The sequence below is a fragment of the Mytilus edulis genome, chromosome 12 (genome assembly GCF_963676685.1).
Source record: "Mytilus edulis chromosome 12, xbMytEdul2.2, whole genome shotgun sequence".
NCBI classification, from domain to species: Eukaryota; Metazoa; Mollusca; class Bivalvia; order Mytilida; family Mytilidae; genus Mytilus; species Mytilus edulis.
Window position 1 is genome coordinate 65840452 of NC_092355.1, and position 11773 is coordinate 65852224.

Consider the following 11773-nt stretch of genomic DNA (forward strand, 5'->3'; position numbering starts at 1 on the left):
TATGGTAAAAATGCAAATCAAACATAAAATTAAGTTGTATGATTAAGGATACCGATGAAATTTATATCAAGATCAAATGTCAAAAAAGTTAACAACAGCATGTCACTGTGTAGACTTCAGCAATGAGCAAAACTCATACCTTATTGTTAGCTATAAAAGGCCCCGAAAAGACAAATATAACGCTGTTCAAACTAGAAAAAGAACCAATGTTTCTTTTGTTTGATATCAACAAAAATCACACGTAAATGTTTTATAATCTATTGTGTGATTTTTTTATTGTATAGTTCTGTATCCTTATAGGGACTTTTGTATGTTATAATAAGGACACATATAATAACGAATTAGATAGTTTTTGTTGTCATACTTTGCACTCAAATAAAACTAACGTCTGCTACCCTCATCGACAAGAAAAAGAGAGAGCTAATATCATGCCGGATACGGATTAACCCCTTTCCAAATCTGGAATCATACAGATACCATACTGTGAACTAGCAATCCTTATTTATAACGAAAATATGAATATAAACTAGCACTTGGTGTAGATTATGAAACAACTTTAATGCGCTAAAGCGAACAATCATTACATGGAAAGTAAGATCAGATACATGTTCGTCGATATTAACAAATATATATAGGACATTAAACTATGAATAAATGCTGTAAAATGAACTGTGACAGCAAAAAGTGAGAAGTTGTAAATGTCACGCCTTGATGAAATACCGGATATGTCAAACATTATACCATAAGGTTGAACCCATTAACTTACTACGTAGATTTAATTAAGAATAATTAAGAATTAATCAGAATTTTTATCTCTTTTCATTTTATCAAATCATCTTTATTCAACAGCGAAAATCAATCAAGATTTTATACCGAGTTTCTTGAAGCGAAAGTAGACCTTGATTCTTAATAATTTTCTACTGTGATAAATAATTTATAAACAGCCTGCATTATTTACATTTATAATAGACCGAATCATGCTGCAATAAATGTACATAAACTATCCATTATTTCAACGATATTTTCTTAAAAAGTTCCTCTCTTGCTTTAAACGAATTTGGTGAATAAGAAATAGAAATGTTTGGTCAACATTAATAAATAAGGTGTTTTTGTGTGTTTGAATTTACAAAAAAAATCTATTACTGCATTGATTCTTCCCCCAGGTGGTCTCGATAAGGCGTTCTCGTCTTGAGTGCGGGATGTTTTGGATAGATGTTGATGCTGACGAAATGAAAGACCTATACTTTGGCATTTACTGCTATTCTACTAAGCCCTTTATCTCCTCTTTTGTTTGGATTTGTTACTGATACATACATGTAACTGACTAACGGTAAAAACACGAATTATATCAACGGCAGTTTAGGGGTTAAATACAATACAGATGGAAAGAATATAATCGAACTGTCACAAAATAACACAATAGAGATGAAAAAGGCGTCAATCAATCAATCAATATTGAGCAATACGACCGTATTTGAGACTTTCTTTATATTACATTGAGCATTACACTAAACCTTAAACGTGCTACATTACTATTTGAAATACAATGCTAATAACTTTGTTGTGCATTTAATTGCTACTTCATAACTTTACCAGCAAACAACTTTCACTGGAACAAAATAATATAGACAATGAACAGTACATAACTTTTCACGCGTATTTATCGTTCAAAGGTACCATTTAAAACAGTTAACAGATTGTAAATTAATGGTAGCTTAACATCCAGTGGAGAATATCTGATGTATATTCAGGTGGGAAATAATTTTACAATAAAGATATTTGACTTTGGTTGATCAATGGGTTATATACTGCAATCGAAATAAAATATTGTAAAAAACCAGAATTATTTGCATTTAAGCTAACCACCTGCAAAAATGCTTGAACACAAACAGCGTAAATCCTCTAAAAAAATATTTGAATGAATATTTCAATACTAGCTGGTCTCCTTTCAAGCTACACGGACAGACTTACACCAATATTGATCATTAATAAGCTTAAGATTTCCCGAACAATAGAAGGTAATTAAAACGTTCAGCTGATTTTTACAGAGTTATTATATCTCCCTGTAGTGTTATGTAACACCTTAACTGCTCATAACAAGAAGGAAACTTAGTCTATAAACAAATTGAAATATGTAAATCTTAAATGTCAGTTTTCTATGCAACGTTTGAAGGGAACATTCTGGTTTAAAATTTAAATATATTAAACTCTTTCTTGATGGAAACATTATGAAGCTCACATATCAACAACGCACGTATGAAGTATGACGCAGTTGGAAGGAAAACACAATTATATTTGTAAATTGTAAGGGCATATCCAACAGTTTATTTCTAACGGTGAGAATTTTTTCCCTTTAAGATATTTTATTCTTCAATTGACAGAGAATCAAATTTTGCCAAAAAAAATATATGTTGTCGATTTCGTTTTTGCAAAAAATGCTGCTGAAAATTGAACATTTTTGCAATTTTGGGATAAAAAACGTTTTTTATTTAAAAAAATTAATAATGATTTTTTAATTAACATAAACTTATATAATTGGGCTCAAATTGAAGCTAAATAATTTAAGATGGTAAGAAAAATCTAACTTTACCATTTAAAGCATTAATTCTCACTCAAATAAAGCCAAAAACGTCATGGTGAACCCAAACAACGGCAAGAAATGAACATTTGAAATGCACATTTTTGATTTTTTTAAATAATTCTAACGGTGTCGATTTGGCCAAAGTAAGATATGTTATTCTTTGAAAAAAATGGAACGTCATAACGTTTTGAAAAATATTTGTCACCATACTCGTTTTTGAGGAAAATTGAGAAATATAATATTGTTTACTCAATCCCTCCCGTAAGCCTCACAAATTGCGCCAAAAAATAAGACGTTTTCCGAAAATAACGTTATATTTCCCCGCTAATTTTTCAAAGGCAGTGCGACGGTGTGGCAGACAAATGTATTTACACTGTGACTTTGTTGGGTAGTTGTCTCGATAGCACTCATATCGAATCTTCTTATTTATAATGAACCAGTATCTGGACGAGATAATAATTCAGTTAGTTTTACTATTGTGCTCGTCAAAATTGTGAAACCCGGGTGTGAAACATACAAACTGTGGTATCTCTTTTAAAAACAAAAGTATTACACGTTAGAAATCCGTTTCTGTGTCTCGGTCTATAGTACCAAAGCAGGGTTAATTTTCATATTTTATTTCCATTTGATATTTTTGTTCTGAATATTCATTTAGCATGCCACTTGACGTCCGTCATCCATAATCATTATTTATTTTACCGTTACTTTACAATGAAGCGTTTTGCTTATATTGACATTAACAAAGAGCACGTGAAATTTTGCAACCAAACACTTGTCTAAAAACTCACTGACTCCGTATTATTTATTCATTTTGCAGTTTCGGGCTTTTTATTCTTTATAGGCTTCTAGCTATAACAAAAATCTGTATGTTGACTCTTAGTGTTTTGAATTATATGGGTCGTTTGGTTGCTTTCGTATTAATGTATACCTTTAAATATTTTTCAAAACAAAAGGATTGATGTGGGTATGGAAATATTCACATCTCTGGACTTCTCCCGTCCGACAGAATATCTTTGCTAAAATTGGGTTCGACCGTTTAGCTAGTATAAATTTGCAGCCTCGTTTAGTCGAAATAAAAATGTCGTATATCCGATGCATAGTGCAGTGAGAGTTTCTCGCTATCTATACGTTAAACAAACATCTAAATAAATGGTTGAAAGGATATACGAACTTCGAATAAAATTTCTAAACAACAACAAAGGTTACATGAATCTTCAAATAAGTCACATTGCTGATTTTCACACATATGCTGCGCCTTTTGCAGTTGTAGAAAAAAACAACTTTATTTAACAAAAGAGATCAGTAAAACAATAAATTGAGAATAAACGAAAGGGCCGAAAAGCGAGCATGCCTGTCGTTGTTTTACGCTTCAATATATGAGTTATTGCATATACACAATGGAGATTATTTTCTGTTCTACTGCCCTCCACCTAGTTTGGCTGCATACAATGTAACTACTGATGTTGAGTTCTATTTTATTATTGATTATTCAAACAAATGAATTGAAAGAAAAAAATGCGGAAAGAAAGTCTAAAATTTTCGTTTAAAAATAAAATATAAATAAAAACAAAATACCAAAACTGAAAAACTGTTTGAGACAATTATCAGTTGAGAACTAATGATTATGCATCACTATATGAAACTGATAAATTGATTGCTCCCGTGCTCCAGTGGCAAATATATCACGCATATTTACGACGAGGCGAAAGTGGATCTGAAGTAAATCATTGATATATTATTATGATAAAGAGTTTGCTAGCGGTAAAACGTATGCCGTACTAGAATAAAGTTGAATAAGATCAAAATCTTGAGTTAAGCTATTAGCCCCCTCCCCCCTCCCCAATTTTGAATTATGGTATTTTGATGGCTGTTTTTTTTTTTTAGTCCTATCCTATTATGGATTCGCTGATTTTGTGAGGGCGTGTCTAATTAGTCAAGACCTACATGAAGACCTACACCGCTTTTTTTTTTTTTGCTAAATTATATTTGTTTCCTCAAACACCTTAAAACACCAAAATCGTCAGATATTTTCAACTTGTATGTCAGTGTATATATTACAATGTTTTCCTATTTCATTTTTTTTTAAATTATTACAATGTCATCTTTTGTTTTACATTGTTTACGAGTTAAAGGTCGTATTCATTTAAAAAGCTACTGTACATTAATAGCACTTCAACGCAAAGCTTGATAAATGTTAGTTTACGCCGTATTTTATTTTTCTCAAGAAACCTTTTTTTTTTCATCTTTCTCAAGTAAAACCAAACTTTGAGTTTTCTATTCTGAATGACAAAATCTCGGAAAAGTTTGGTAAAGAATTAATTACAATTTGCATTCTAATGCAATAATAAATCATTACGCATTTTTCTCGTTGTTCCTTACTGAATGTATTGACGATAATTTCAATAAAACGGAAACTTTCTATAATGATCAAGATAAGTGCATTTCTTTTATGATAGACCAAGAGGACAAAAATATCTTTAAAGATTTGAGTTCTAATTTCCGTTAATATTCTGTATGAGTTTTTTTGCCGATTCCCGCCGTGCTCTTTCCTTTGATGAAAGAACCCTCCCTTTCCAGAGGGCCATAGCAATTCCAATGGTGATTCCGTTATGACGTCGTTGAAACAAAGTTAAATTACGGGAAACAATAGACGACGTTTACGTTTGTTATTACCTCCCCTGAAACTGTTGGATATGCCCTTAAAAAAGTATTAAACTCAGTGTATACAAACATTCTACCTGCATTCTACCTGCATACTACCTGCACCAGGATCTGGTCAATATATAACCGGGCGTTTTCCGTGTTATAGTGATGCAAAGACGGAATACCAATACTTTAAACTTTATTAGCAAGGTCCGGACAGTACCAGACCTAAGACCTAAACTGACTACAAAATAGCATACAAAAGCATATATGAAAAACAGTTACTATAGAAAAGGATTAGTGCCTAACGGATTAACTTGTCATGGTCAGAGTGATTTCCATCACGACAAACATATATTTAACAATAGAATTAATTAGACACAAAGAAATGTAAAAGGTTTGATAAAAGGATTAATAAATTGTCACTATAGCACTTAAAATATATTGTCTGAACTTGATTTATATCTAAGTCCTAATTGTCCAAATCTTCCTGGTTATAAATATTTGGACAATTGTCTTACAACGTACAACAGAAGCCACAAATTATCGTAACTCAAATGTAAAAAAAACCTTCTCACATTATACCAATTATATAAGGGGAAAAAACAGGAATCTTCATGTTTTAATGAAAACACGTTTTAAACTATTTCTAATATTGTACGTTGCAACTATTTTACACAGAATCGCCAAATCTCGTGGACAAACTTTTGCTCTAACAGAATAGAAAAAGCAAGACATTTATCAAAAGTGAAAGCTTAACAAGATCAACCATAGAGACATCAAAAACAAAACAACTATTTTTTCTCCAATTTTAAATGAGTAAAAGTATTAGAGCAACTTTGGTTGGTTTTTCTTTTACTTGAAAGTCGTACGAGTATTCAGGCTGTGCTTTGTATTATTGGCATAATATGTAGACAATATTCCCTGTAATCTTTTAGATACATTAAGCACTTCACACCACGAATTATATGCTGCGGGAAGCAAACGAATGCTATGTATTATATAAGACCAACTTCCGTATAGACATGAACAAAACTAAACAATGTTAATGCAAAACCAAACATTGGAATGCCATACTGATACATTAATTGTAATACAGAATGATATCTACAGGAGATTAAGAACTTTGCATATGAAATTGACATGCATTCATTTAAGCAGCTTCCGTCAGGAATTTGACAGTAGTGAACAAAGAGGAAAACAAGGTATATCGATGCTGCCAAATTCAGTCAGGATCGTATTTAATCAATCTAATGAGTCTTATGTATAAATATGAACTGAATTCTGAATTAACTAGTATTTGATTTAAAGACATTTTACATTTGAGATCACCCTTGGTTTGAAGAGGAGCCCGGGTTCGTATTGTTTAGTCTTTGGATCTCTGTGTAGTGGTTGCAAGAGAGTTGTCCGTTTTTTTTTTCGATTGCTTGACATGTTGTTTTATGCATGGCATTAACCCAAGGAAAATTCGAGTGTGACCTGATATGATCTTGAATTGTTACTCAGTGAAGGTGAATATTAAAACTGGTTTCAAAAATTAAACAATTTCCTCTATATTCAACTGATTACACGGTTGCGCTGTAAGTTTGAAGGTTACTACACGGTACAACATAATTACATGTACTTGGTACACAAGAAAAGTACAAAGTATAAAGATATTTAACACAATTGAAGTTTTAAATCGTCATATATTTCTGGCATCGGGATGACCCGTCCATAGTACATATTCTACACACATTTTTTCTTGTTCACGTATAGACATAATGAACATTTTCAGACCAGCTTATTTGTCAGATTAGCCTGAACTTTTTATTATTCAATGCAGACGTGTTATCATATAGATTATTTTTTAAATGGCAATAGTTTTAGTATTTTATTTTATTTTACAGGTTACTGTCTATTCTGAACTGAAGACTCCTTGAATACAATAACTTTTTTTTCAAATGCTAGTTATTTTTTGGTCTACAAAATATGTATTAATAGAAAAAGCCATCAAATTGATATGATCCATATATAATACAAACATGTTTTTTAATTTTATTTGTGATCTAAAGTCAAAATCAATGTTATTGGGTTTTCGTTTACTTAATAAACAGATATCAATTATTATTTGAGTTTATGACAGATAGTCCCTATTCAATATATAGACAATAATAGTGCATTGACTTGACATATCAACGATATAAGGATGATGCTTAGAAACGGAGAAAGCGAGGCTATACCGAGCATTTTCCCCGTTTCGTGCCGAATCCTTATATCGTTGATATTTCAAGTCAGTGCACTATTATTGTCTTTATACTGCAATCTAAAAAAAAACATTTTCAATTGTTGTTTAATGTGTTAATTTCATTATTTTATTTAGATATTGGGAAACTCCCCCTTTTATAAAAAGGCCTCATATCATGCAGGCGGAGAAATAAACAACACAATGAAATGTACATTTCCTGATGAAACCCTTAAAGGGAAACTTCGCAAAAAAATCAAAAATTGATATTATGTCCATTCTGTATAAAAATGCTCAAATTTATAGATATTAAAGTTTTATTCCGCTAAATAAGAGATCACCATCGATTTCAAATTTTGAGTATCAGTTCTCTACTCTCCGCCATCTTGTCACCTTCTCCGATGAAAAATCCCGATATGTCAATAAACCACAAAGGAACAAAACTACAGTAAACGATGTAGTCGTAATTGCGTGTCGATATCTTGTCAATCGTACGGTTGTTTTATCTGACTGACTAACTTGATACGGAAAATGGTCTTATATTTTTAAATAACCATATAGTCTGTTATTTTTAAACTGATAATATTGTAATTAGTTAAAAAGTCAAAGTTCAAATCATAAAATGATAAATAAGTGTTCCGTGGAAATTGTTTTCGAAAATCTAATTCGTTCATAATTCTTTCAAGTAATAAACTTTATTTAAATAAATTCGGATCTTCCCTTATCTGATCACCAGCATGGCTAAAGGTATTACTCCCAAAGGTATTGGAAGGGGTGTAAGGTGACACGTCCAGGTATTCAATCGATTTCCTGTCCGGCGGGCTTGCAAGTTCATGCATCGTTTCACTTCTGTAGGTATTGATCAGTGTACACGACCGTTACTTATAACTTTCCATTTTGAACTATCAGGTGCATGTATAATATACATTTTTGTCTTGCGTGTCCGAAAGTGATATAATATACTAGTCATTACTGAACTCATACGCTTGTTTATAAATAACATTTCTGGTGTAAAGAATATTGTTTATAAAAAAAAAAATAAAACAAAAAAAAATAATTAAAGAAATACAAATCTATTTACATATTTTTCCAAGGGTTATTCGGGAAAATGTAATATATACTCGTTGTCAATAGTTTAGGACAGATTGGAACATACCAGAATTATTGATCTAAAAAAATGTGCGCACTTGTCGACGATTCGTGTATACATACGCCTGGTAGAAAGTTACGGAACTATAGTCAGTAGCGCAATTTAAAATATGTATACATGTATACATTGAACATAAGAAAGAAACATACATTTTGTGTAAATTGTGGTAAAAGTTTTGTAAATAGACTAGTCCATGTATGCCAACAGTATGTAATCAACGAATTCGATAGACTATTGTATACCAAAAGAAGAAGAAGAAAAAAAAGAAACAATTTGATTTAAATACAGGTCAATTTATAATTTGCTTTGGTTCATCGAAGTTAAGAACATAGTAAACTCACAGATTTATATATCAATTAAATTGTTCTCGAATAAAGGACGAAATTCGTCATCATCACAATTGTTCCAACATTCATGTAAAATATATGCAACTGGACGTACACTAATAATCCCCAAGGAATGTGAATATTTTCTAGGAAAACTATTGAGTATCAATTTCGGGATTTATTTTCTTTCTTGATATTCAATGACAGCAATTTAAAGAATAAACTGCTTGTCGGATATTTGTCCGCTTTAGGGGTATTCTTGCAAGTTGAACAGACTTATAATAACATTCAAAAATAGGGAAAGATAACATTAAATTCGTTGTCTTTTAATTTTAAACATCGTTGATCAAATAGTTATTTAAGTATATATATACGTTGGGAGACGACGATTATTATAGTTGTCTCAGATTTTAATAAGGACGTTCCCCATTATGAATAAATTTGGTTGACGTTTATCACACTTGAAAAGAATATCTATTCGTAATTTTTCGATTCCATTACAAAAATATTTTTTTCTTTATTCGTACATATTATATTCCGCTTCGGTAGAGTTATCTTCAGATAGTTTCATATATTAATTAATACATGGCTTTCAAAAGTCTAAATGTAAGTGTTCTCGTACATTTTTTCGCCTAATAAAGACAAATAAAAATGATTTAGTAAAGCTATTTCTAATTTCTAAGTCCCCCTTTTTTATGAGACATAAATCAAGGACAAGACTTGTATATCATTTCATTCTGACATATGAATTAAGTTTCCCGTCTTTAACCGAAAATTGTGTATTTCTTAGTAAATTAACTTATTTGAATTCAAATAAATAATAGCACCAAATATAATTAAATAATTCCACGGCGACCAATTTTTATTTGTCACCAACTTGAATATGTATTTTTAATGTGTGTATTAAATGCTACCACTGATCCGAATAGACAGTCACACCTGGCAAGGTGTGCCCTAGAGGCGTGGTTAAATACCGAAGTGCAAATAACAATTTACCTTTCAACAAGCCATCTACGAGTATTGCCACAGAACCGTGAATACACACATCGTATAAACCTAGCCATAGCAGAGATAGTAAAAGGTCAATAATAGTACACCAACATATTGTCTTTACAGATTATTGTACTTTAATTTGTTCACCTTATCAGTCCGAAAATGCATTTATTAAAAATAAATTTATAACTTTTTGTGTTGTCTACAAAAATAATTCGAATATATACGTTTAACATAGATAATTTATCTCACGAATGAGTACAATTGAACGTCTGTGCGTTTTATCTTCTTATTATCGGATGGTTATTAGATAAAGCATAAGTCATCGGCGCGCTTACGATTACGTTAAAATATGATTAAAAACCAAGACTTTTAATGATTGTATTTTAAATCCCGGCATGCAAAAATCAGGAGAAAACGTCACGACCTACAGGAAGTAGTTGATATTTTTTCATTAATTATTGAATTTCTCCTTTATTACTGCACATATAGCGATAAAACTTTGTGAATATATATATTATGTCATAATGAACATATTTAAACCATAAGTAAAAAATCGTGAATTTTCCCTTTAATCGATGGTGAAGGAATTGTTTGAGATGAACTAAAATATCAACAATAAGCATAAAACATAATGATTTAAGTGAAATATTTTCTTTCTAAAAATTGTAAAAGAAATAAGTTTGAGTCGTTGTATACATTGGAAACAGGTTGAATAGGTCGTATGAATAATTAATTACAATTTCGTCAATTTCTATTTAAATATTCATGAGGAAAAGTGATATCAGGTCAGTGACTGTGTATGATATAGAAATATACAGTCGACGCATTTTGACTTCTCAAATAGAACGAGTGCAGTATAAATACACATACTTATACATTCAGTTGGTCCTTACAGAGACAAATTTGCTCATCTCAAACGAGCTTATCATGACATGAAACGTGAAAACATCACCATGAATCTAATTTCATATTAACGTGAACCCCCAAAAATTGGTATTTGTCATGATTTCAATTTCGTTTAAATATTTTGATTTTGATTAACTTTGAAAATCCATGCGATGACCCCTAAATGTACAGAATAGAAGTTCATTACTTGTTTCCCTCTCACAAAATCATCCATAACATCTGCAAATGCATCCGTTATAAGTCGAAACATAATAAATAAATAATTATATCCCCCAGATCAAGAAATTAAAAAAAACAACAGACACGGCTTCCTTCGCCTCATTTTTAGACTTATACCTCGAATTTTACATACACAGTCATCTCCGTACCAGAATCTATGACAAACAAGACGATTTTAATTTTGAAATTATCAATTTCTCCCACCTGAGTAGCATACTACCAAGTTCACCTGCATATGGGATATTCATTCCCCAACTTATTCAGCATTCAAGAGCTTGCAGATCCTACTCAGACTTTGTAAAACGGCACCAGTGTCTGAACAGAAAGTTGATGAACCAGAAGTAAGTCAAAGAACGTAAAAAAAAGTTCATCATAAGGTACCAAGACCTTGTTGATAAATATTCCATATCAACTTCACAAAAAATACATGATAGTATTGATGTATAGATTCTGCGTACTGACGTTGTTTATCATCTTAACAACGTGTTTTATTGTTCTTTCATTTGTCTTGGTTCTTTTATTTATATTACTGTTACTGTTTGGTCTCTTTTATGTGATATCCGTTTGACGTGGCTCGGTACTTGTAAATCCCTTCACTGTGTTTGTATTATTTTTCATTTTTGCTGGTGTGTTTTGTATGTGCGACTCTTTGTGTTTCTTTGGTTCATATGACGTGACTCTGTACTTTTAAAGATCCAACCGATGTGTTATTGTTCTATTATATATTG